Genomic DNA, 10,373 nt, shown 5'->3' with positions numbered 1-10,373 from the left:
TACATATATTTGTTTGTTATAATATGCCGTATATGTTTTGTGTTATATCTCCTTTCTTCGGGAGAATTGATTTACAATGCTTTTCTTAAAAATGATTAAGTGGGCAGCTACTCCACTGTGGGCTTGCTTACAAACTATGTTGCACTTATGTTCTATTATGCCCCCTTTTCTTAAATTGGAAATCAATTCTTTATCATTGAACATTTTTCTTTTGTTTGTTTTTCTATGTTTTTGTTTTATTTTGATATACATTTTATTTTTTTTTTTTCGTTTGTTTTTTCTGTTGCTTAGACTCTAATCTGATTCTTATGTACTATCTTTTTATTATTATTGTTGTCAATGATTGTTATATTAGGTTCTTTTATTTCGACAATGATATATGGTCCTTGATTAACGTGTTTATGTTTATTGTAAGGTAAGGTTTCGACGTACACTGTATCGCCGATGTTTAAATTTACATTTCTAGAATTCTTATCGTAAATATACTTGTTATGTTCTTTTGATTTAATTAATAATTTGTGCGCCTCTTGATGGGCGACTTGCAATCTATACCTAGCTTCATTAATATAATTGTCAAAATTGTATATAGGTGATACTTCTTTAGTTAAATCTTGTGGTATATTTGGATTACGATTAAAAACTAACTGATAGGGTGAAAACTTATCATTGAAACTACTGTGGGTTAATGAATTATAGCAAAAAGTGAAATATCTTAAGTATTCTTCCCAATTTAATGTATTCTCGACGTAGCTTCTAAAATACTGATTGAAAAATCTGTGGTTTCTCTCGATAGATCCAACAGATTCATGACGATACGGAACTGTGAAATTATGCTTTACATTCAACATGGTACATAACTCTTCGTTTATTTTATTTTTGTATTCTGTTCTGCAATCTGTCCTTATTTCTCTCATTAAGCCGTACACGAGAATAAAATCTTCAAAAATTGCTTTCGCGACCGTTTTGGCTTCTTTGTTTGGTATTGCTACCGTTACCAGATATTTGGAAAAATCGCAAATTAAAGTTACGGCGTATTGGTTACCCTTTTCTGACATCGTCAGTGGTCCAATTGTGTCGATAATGACGACATCAAAAATTGATTGTGGTGTCGGTGTGAGAGTCATTGGCGCTTTAATTTTTTGTTTCGGTTTAGATAAATGACACTGTTTACAAGAATTGATGAATTTGGCGATGTCTATGTTCATGCCTTTCCAGTAATATTTAGCTCTCAGTTTTTCGTAACACTTTTTTTTTCCAGCATGTCCACCAAAGATGTGATCATTATGAAACCTAGCAATGAGCTCATGTTTCACATTGTCATCGGTTATTACCTCTGCAGCAGGTATAACAGCTATTTGAACAGTTCTTAAACAATTTTCACCCGCTTTTTTAAAATCAGTCATATTGACATTTTTTATAACGATATCGCTTTTTGGCCATTGAATTGTCATTATTTTTCTTTTTGACAGCTCTATTTCCAGAGCAGATAGAATAATCTCATATGAAAATCTATCATCGGAAGCAGTCTCAAATTCGAGCTCAAGGAGACATTTATGCTTCATGTGCACACAGACAATTAATTTATTTATTTTTTCGTCGACGTAGCTATTTATGCGGGGAATTTTCTTATTTATCGCGCGATCAATTTGTTCATATATTTTAGGCTTTATGGTGGCTGGTAGGTCTTTGTTATTTGTGTCATTTGTGTTACTAGCGCTTTGTTTCTTTGACATAGAACGAGTGGTGACGAGAAAAGTTTTTTCATTGGATTTTTCTTTGAGATCGTTGATTGAAATTCGACTCAACGCATCGGCTACGACATTCTCCTTGCCCTTGATATGGTGTACTTCGAAGTTGTACTCTTCCAATTCGAGGCGGATACGAGTCAGTTTTGAACTTGGGTCCTTTAGTCCATACAAATAGACTAGTGGACGGTGGTCGGACATTACCGTGAATCTAGTTCCGTACAAATACGGTCTGAAAGTTGTAATCGCAAAATGTATAGCCAACAGCTCTTTTTCGATTATTGGCTTGTTAAGCTCTCCCTTCTTGAATGCTTTCGAAATGTAAGCAATTGGGCGATCTTGATCGCCGTGAATTTGACTTAACACAGCACCGCATGCAAATGTGCTGGCGTCAACAGTTACTAGAAATTCTTTCGTGAAATCTGGATAAGCTAAAACATGTTTTGATTTTAACACCCCGCGAATTTGATTAAATGCGATTTCGCAGTCCATAGACCAAGTGAAAATTGCCTTTTTGCGCGTTAGTTTATTTAATGGTCGGACAATGTCAGCGAAATTTCTAATGAAGCGTCTGTAATAATTAGCAAACGCCGTGAAATGTTTGCATGACTCTTTGTCGTGCGGTGTAGGATATTTATCGATTGCTTCAAGTTTTTTACTGTCGGGCCTAATACCATTTTCCGTACAGGAGTGTCCCAGAAAAGTGACTTCTGGTCGGAAAAATTCACATTTTTCCGGGTTGAGTTTAAGATTATATTTACGACAGATTTTAAACACATTTTCGAGATTTGAGAGATGATTTTTGACCGATGTGCCGATTACAATAAGATCATCCATATATATGAATGCATTTTCTGGCGGCAGTCCACTGAATGCCAATGCCATCATTCGAGAGAATGAATTTGGTGCCACGTTAATACCAAATGGTAAAACTTTCCATTGGTACGCACCCTTGTCTGTGGAGAATGCAGTTATTTCGCGCGATTCGGGCTCAATGGGTATTTGCCAGAACCCTGAGAAGAGGTCAAGAATTGAGAAATACTTCGCTCTTCCCAAACTGTCTAGAATTTCGTCAATACGCGGTAACGGGAACTTGTCCGCTATGAGGTTTTTGTTTAGCATTCTATAATCCACACACATTCTCCATTTTTTCTCGCCGTTGAGGCTTTTCTTTGGTACTAAAATTAGCGGAGAATTGTAAGAGGAGACACTCGGCTCGATTAAATCATTTTCAAGAAGTTTCTTCACCTGTCTATCGATTTCATCTCCTTGTGTTTTTGGCAATCGATAATTTCTCACATAAACTGGATCGTCGCTTTTCATGCGTAATTTTTGAGAATAGAAATTGTTCGTAGTCATTCTATCTTCGGATAAAGCGAAAACGTCGGAATAGTTCATACATAAATCGATCAATTGGTTACGCGCGTGAGCCGGTGTTTTCGAAAAATATTGTGTTAGTTTTCGTTCTCGTTCTTTTGTTTTACCATCTTTGTCATATGTATAAATATTAAAATCGTTTAATGGAATTCCGCTTATGTTGTTATTTATTACTTGATGATCTGTATTCGAATTGAGCACTCTAATGACGACCTCTGCTTCGTTTGCAATGGTATTTGGAATTATTACCCCGGATTGTATCTCTTGACCGGGTATGAGACATGGACCAGTAAAATTTTGAATATGAAAAATGCGGAAAGTTTCGCAGCGAGCTGCCAGAGCAGAAAAATTTTCTTTGGGCTCAGAATGAATTTTCAAATAAATGTTGTTGTCCGGCGCTCTAATAGTGAATTCCATGTTACCGTAGTCAATAATGCAGTGGAAACGTCGATTGAAATCTTTTCCGATAATGCCATCGGATGGAATATTAAATTCGTCGGGGACGACGTGGAATTTATGTGAAATTATTTGATCGTAGAAAAAGAAATCTAATGAAATTGTGCCCAATGATCGGATAATTTCGTCCGTAATACCCCTGATTTTTATGATTTCGCTCGTGTCGAGTTGCACATCTACTTTGATTGAGCTTGATTTAACAATAGAAATATCAGCTTGTGAGTCTATCAAATAGGTTAAAAGATCATTGGATATGCTACAATCGATTTTTACAAAGTCGGAGTAATTCAAGTCGGAGAATGAATAAACATTTACGATCCGTTGTTCACTCTCTCGATGGAGAAAGTCTGTTGGTTGTTTTGATTCTGCCCGTCGCTGTTCGACGGGCCCTCGTAGTTTTCCGTCACACGAACATTGTAATTGCCTTTGTTTTTGTTGTAGTTACTACGACCATTGAAGTTCTTCTTGTAACCACCGTTCTTGCCATTGTTGTGATTGAAATTTTTGCTGCCGTTTTGATTATTCCACTTTTTTCCGTTGCTAAAACGACCGTTGTTTTTACGAAAACCGCCTTGGCGATTGTATGCAAGAACTTGTTTCTCTTGTTCGTGATTGCTTTGTTCAGTGATAAGTTTTGCAATTACTTCTTTCGGATCTTTAAACGAGGCTGCAGCCAGAACAGATCGAACTAGATCAGAGCGAGCCGATTGACGACACATTTTGACGGTGCTCTCTATAGCCATTTCTTTCGCTTTTTCCAAGCTTATACCTTCAAAAACCAATGAACGCTGTAAATCGTCAGCCAATTTCTCTGCCTCGTCAGCAAACTGCTGTGACGTGTTTTTTGATAGCTTTAGCGCAAGCATTTTGCCATTAATGACGCTTGTACTGTCTGGTTTTATTTTTTCTTTCAATGTTTTGATGATATCATCTAACGTGCCGTTTTCGTTTACATTATCGAGTGCTTTGCCTTCTAATTTGGCTAAAACAAAATTTTTGAGTTGTGCAGAGAATTTATTTTCCGTATCGACGGATTTTACCAGATTAATTGCATTAACAAAAGCATTCAATGCAAGTGGGTCACCAGAATAATTTCGGTTTATTGTTGATGCGGCGAAGCGCAAATATTCGAGTAGTGACATCGACATGTTTCCTTTTGACTTAATGGCAGAGTTTGATTCACCGTTTGTTTCTTCGTCGCTTCGAGGTATGTTATCCAAATCACTCATTGAATTGAATAAAGTTTCTTCGTTTTCAATTACACCAATTTGACTGTCTTCCAAATCAAAAAAGTTTTCTCCGTTTGTTGATTGAAATGTGAGCTCTTTTTCTTCAGTGTTGACACTTGATTCGTCGTCGCTCGATACGTCTGTGAGGTCGTTTGATTTTCCGAGTAAATCGATAATAAATTTAGAAACTTTTTTCTTGCAATTTAAGGCGCCGAAACATCTAAGTGTTTTATCTCTCACATATATTAATTCATTTCTGTAGAATAGTTGGTCTGTGGCATTGAAATTGTAATAGTGTGGCGCAATATAAGAGGAGATAGCGTCGTGTTTTGCTATTATCTCCCTCTCGTATTCCTTTAACTTCTCTGGATTTTTTGAAATATTATGTTTTAATACTTTTTTAGTGGCCAAAATAAATGAATCTTTATGTTTTTTAAATACCGAAGCGTTGAATGTCATTAGGCAAAATTACGGAAATTCATGCTGATTTCGTGAAGGGAACCAAATAAAAATTATGTGTGGCCTCGAGAGAATATTTGCTGTTTAAGCGGAAATGTGTGCGTCGTTTTTTTTTTTTTTTAAATATATTATGCTCAATGTGTATTGTTCCATTTGTGAGGTCTCAAAACATTCGAGTCATACATTAAAATAGGGAAATGGACCATGTGTATGCAATTTGTTTCAATAATATGACGACAAGCACTGAAATTTTGTTTTTCTTCGAACTGACCTACATCAACTTATTTATGTTTCGGAAAAAAAAAAATGTGGCATACATGACTGTTTCTTTATGGTTTTTTCTTTCTCTCTTTACTTTGGCTTAGTGATAATAAAACTTATTCTAAAACTTATCGTTTTTCCTCCTGTCCATATGTTTCGTTCGTTCGTTGCCGCTAATGCTCAGTCAATGCTCATGCCTCTGCTTATCGTCTGCTGTGCTTCGTTTTCTCGTTCGCTGTGTTGGTGTCTGATTTCATGCTCGTTCTTTTGTTGATTCTCACTTTCGTTCGTCTTTCTCGTGGTGAATTTATTCGTTCACGTGCACTTTTGCTTTTGCTGTACTTTCTATGCGACTTCTTTCGTTACTTATGATCGCTCATTTAACTTTTTTTTGATTGCGTATTTTTTTGAAATTCATTACGCGTACTGTCTTTTGCTTGTCTTCTGATTTATAAATTTCACGTACTGCCTATTTTTTTTTTCAGCCTTTTGCAGTGATTTAAATTATTGTCGTTTCTTTGGGATTATCTGAATCAGTTTTACGTACTGTCTGTCTTTTTTTCCACTTTATTTTGCAGCGCACTGTTATTTTTAAATGTTCATATCGTGAGCAATATTTTCACTTAAAGGTTTGCCGTTTTGTTCGCGTACTTTTTCTTCATCTTTTTAATGTGTTGCATGTAAACGATATACAGCAAACTGATCACTTTCAACACGATTAAAACGTAGTTTTGGTAAATTAGCGTTTGATTTTCTACTGGCACTGCTTCTTCAAAAACCAGATTATTGTTAACGTTGCCGGTTGAATCGACGGTTTTTGTATCAATTGGCTTACTTCCACCACCACCCATTGTGATTTACAACACGAATTCACTGGATCTATTGGAAAATTTTCAAAGTTCTTTTTCACGAAAATTTTTCTTAAGTGTTTAAGTCGTGTGGGCTATGGTGATGGCGTGCCGGGAACCTCGCCATATAATAGGATAAATGAAAGCTACAACTGTTGTGTTCAACGACTAGTCAGAGACTAACTTTATTGAGGATGGTAGTTTGTGTTGTCACCTCGTATGAGTGACATATGTTCGTTTGTTAATACTTGACATACATACATTTGACATACATATATTTGTTTGTTATAATATGCCGTATATGTTTTGTGTTATAGTTTGAATCGATCATTCTACGGTTTTTCACGTATATTGTATATATAACTATAACTAGCCAAACTCAGCAAAATATATTGCTTTTACGTGATTTTGAACGGTGGTTTTACTCTTTTGTCAGGCAAATTTGTAATCAAAAGCATGGAATCAACAAAACATCACTTTGTGCAATAGTTTTAAAATATTATTGAATTTCTTACACTTGATCATAGTTTCATTTCTACAATGTAAAATGTTTCAACGTTTTCATTGACGTTAGTTTGCAACATCGCTTACGAAGTGTCCCATTTTCTGCTAAAAAAGCAAATAAGTAGAGTAAATTAATGTAAACAAATGAAGAAAAAGTGAAGAAGAATTGTTAGTATATATGCATGTCTGTTATACATATTATGTTTATGGATTTAATTTCAATGAAAAGTGCTAACGCAACTTCCGAGAAATAAATAGTGTAATAGCATTGATTGTTCGCTTCCACTTTTATTCGATCATTTCTCATTTGGTGTGCTTGGTGGTAGGCCAGAGTTATTTACCCGTCATTTAAATAAACGTAAAAATGATTGTCGTCTATGTTTTTGTAGTTATATCGTATTTTGTGTTAAAAATACAAGTGAATTATAGTTTCGGTTATACCGTAAATTATCCTCCCATTTACGCCCCATGTCCATATATTCTTGTTTCCTGTCAACCAGTGATCATCCCATGTTCACCATATTATCCATCTGCACCGAAAACTGAAGAAATGAATGCACATGACATCTGATAAAGAGAAAATAAAGGGTGTCCCAATAGGGACGCAAAAAGTTTTTCAATAGGGATTTCATGATGGATGCCCCGATCTGTCAAACTGGAATGTCAGTTCGAAGCGTCCATCTATACCATTTATAACCATGTCAAGATTAAGTAAAGATCAACGCGTTCAAGTCGTTAAATCCCATTACGAAAATGGGTCTATTTTGCAAAATACGTTTCGTGCAATTCGTGAATTTTTCGGCCGAAATAATCGACCAAATGTGTCCACCATCAGTCGCCTGGTGCAGAAATTTGAGCGTACTGGCTCTGTGTTAGACGATCAACCATCAACCCGTATGCGAACGGCCCGCTCGCACGAAAATATTGCTGCTGTGAGTGAAAGTGTGGAGGACGAGCCAAGAACCTCGGTTCGTTGACGTTCCCAACAAGTTGGCCTCTCTAGGATGACCACATGGCGTATTCTCACCAAAGACTTGGGTCTACACGCTTATAAGATTGTCCTCACTCAAGAACTTGAACCGATGGACCACGGAAAACGAAGAGATTTCGTAAAAGGAAAAGAGGCCGCGGATGCCGATTTTTTGAAGAAAGTGATCTTTTCGGATGAGGCTCATTTTCACTTGAATGGGTATGTGAATCGCCAAAATTGTCGATTCTGGGGAAGCGAAAATCCAAGAGAAACTGAAGAAGTGTCAGCTCATCTAGCTCGTTGCACTGTTTGGTGCGGTTTATGGGCCGGCGGCATCATCGGGCCGTATTTCTCCGAAAATGATGATGGTCGAGCCGTTTCCATCAATGGCGAGCGATATCGTAAGATGTTGCAGTATTTTTTTTGGTCGGAAATTGAAGGCATGGACTTATCCGACATGTGGTTTCAACAAGACGGCGCCAGACCACACACAACACCTGAAACATTAGCGGTAATCGAAGAACGTTTTCCAAATCGCATCATTTCTCAAAAGGCCGAAGTGGAATGGCCGCCTCGTTCGTGCGATTTAACGCCATTGGACTATTTTCTTTGGGGCTACGTCAAGGATAAAGTCTATGCCAACAAACCAAGCACCAATTGCCGAGCTGAAAATTGAAATCAGACGTGTCATAGCCACCGTAAATGTGCCATTACTCGAATCTGTAATTGAAAATTTGGGCAAGCGCAATGATGCAAACTAGCTGTATGTGATATACGTAAAGCATTTATGTCACAACTAACAGCGCCATCTAACATCGTAATGGAATTATTCCAATGGATATTTCTTTTTTTACTAGCGAATATTCACTTAAAAAGTGTAAAAAATAAAAATTGATAGATCAATATGTAGAAACTTTTAATTTGTGTGAGACTAATATTTTAATATTGTAGGGAAAAAATTTAAAATTGAAATTATTACGTAGTCACTTCGTGTATAAAAGTTCAAGTTTTAGTGCTTTGGGTAAAGCTATTGAATGAACGTTAGCAACTTCACGTATGTTTACATTCGATGACAGCTGTCAGTGATACATTGAAATATTTACGGGGTTACAACGTAAATGATCTTTCCACTCGCGAACAATATTTATATAGTAATGTTTTCATAAATTAAACAATCCTGTGGCATAATAATAATTCCAGACATGGATTTTAATCTGTTAAAACTACGGTGATACTGACTGACTCAGTAAACCACGGTTTTCAATGACGTTTAACAAATGAAGAAATGAATTTTATGATATTCTATCATTTTTGCAAGTATTCGATGAAAATTGTGTGAAAAAGATGCACAAAATATGTTGTAAGTGCTGTTTGTGGTATCAAACATAAAAATGTTCGTGACCTAAACAATACCAACGATGAATTTTTCATGCCGCAAAAGAACGGCAACCTAACCTCCAAAGTTTAGCGGCTCTATGATTGCACCGACTCAATCAAAATATTTCATACTGCGCATTTTTTTCTCATTAATTTGAAGAAAATTTTTATTTGACCAAATTATTTTCATGAAACAAACTCATTAAAAACTCAGGTTTATATTTTTATATAAAAAATATTCGAAAAAACCATGGGTAAATCTGCCTTAGGCGTTAGCACTACAAATTCTTCCAATGAATTTCCTTAGTTTCGGTTTAATGAGCCAGTCGTTAGTCGCATATCAATAATTGTTGTGAATCCAATAAAAATCAGAATTAAGGAAATAAACTGAAATAAACTGAAATAATCATTGATTTCTTATGAATTTCCTTTTTTACCTTATCAATTGGATACTTATGGTTTGGGCGTTAGCACTACAAATTCTAGCATTGATTCAGGTGTTAGCCTTTAGTCAATGTTCGTTGTGAACTCAACAAAAGTCAAAATTACTGAAATAATCATTGGTTTATTATAGCATTTTTTGCTTACTTTTATTTTCAGAAAATCAATGTAAAAATGTTGTTCTTTACACATAATAATTATACATAAAATAATGTCTGCAATTCGAAAATTTGAAATTCCAAAGTACGCGCCATCACCACTGACTTTGACAGCTATGGGATTGAAGTATCTACCGTTTTTGAATTGTATTATTTTTTATTACGAAGTTAAACAAAATTTAGTTCGAGTATAGCTGTGCCATATTCGTATCTTAATAACCATCCTAATAATTTTTAGAGATTATTGAGATCCGATCATAATACCGATAAATCTTAATAACGCTATCAACTTTTTATCAGGTTATTAACTATATTCAAATAATAAAGTTACCGGATGAATCTTAATAACATCGTTTTGAAGTTATTAAGATCGAATCCTGATAATTTACAACATTCAATCTTAATAATCATCAAGTTCTGGAAGTGGGTTTTGGTGGACCCTCAGGATCGACCAGAACTGCTCCCAGTTCTGGAAGTGGATCTTCAGGATGTACCAGATCCGGTTTGACACTGCCCTTGGCCCATCCTGAAGATCCACTTCCAGAACT

The 10,373-nt window shown here is 35.8% G+C and overlaps 1 long non-coding RNA gene across 1 annotated transcript in view; it reads right to left on the bottom strand.

Moving 5' to 3' along the window:
• The window catches only part of LOC129571298 (uncharacterized), a 7,683-nt gene extending 251 nt beyond the window's left edge, over positions 1–7,432 (bottom strand). The window contains exons 1-2 of the long non-coding RNA XR_008688250.1: positions 7,321–7,432; positions 6,891–6,984 (exon numbers count right to left, since the gene is read on the bottom strand). This is a non-coding gene — a long non-coding RNA (uncharacterized LOC129571298). The remainder of the gene's footprint in view (positions 1–6,890; positions 6,985–7,320) is intronic.
• Positions 7,433–10,373: the final 2,941 nt, after the last annotated feature.

The sequence above is a fragment of the Sitodiplosis mosellana genome, unplaced genomic scaffold (assembly GCF_009176505.1).
Source record: "Sitodiplosis mosellana isolate CC-2019 unplaced genomic scaffold, AAFC_SMos_1.0 Smas_scaffold_1926, whole genome shotgun sequence".
In the NCBI taxonomy this organism is placed as follows: Eukaryota; Metazoa; Arthropoda; class Insecta; order Diptera; family Cecidomyiidae; genus Sitodiplosis; species Sitodiplosis mosellana.
Note: the sequence above shows the minus strand (reverse complement) of the source record. Positions and strands in the feature narration are given on the sequence as shown.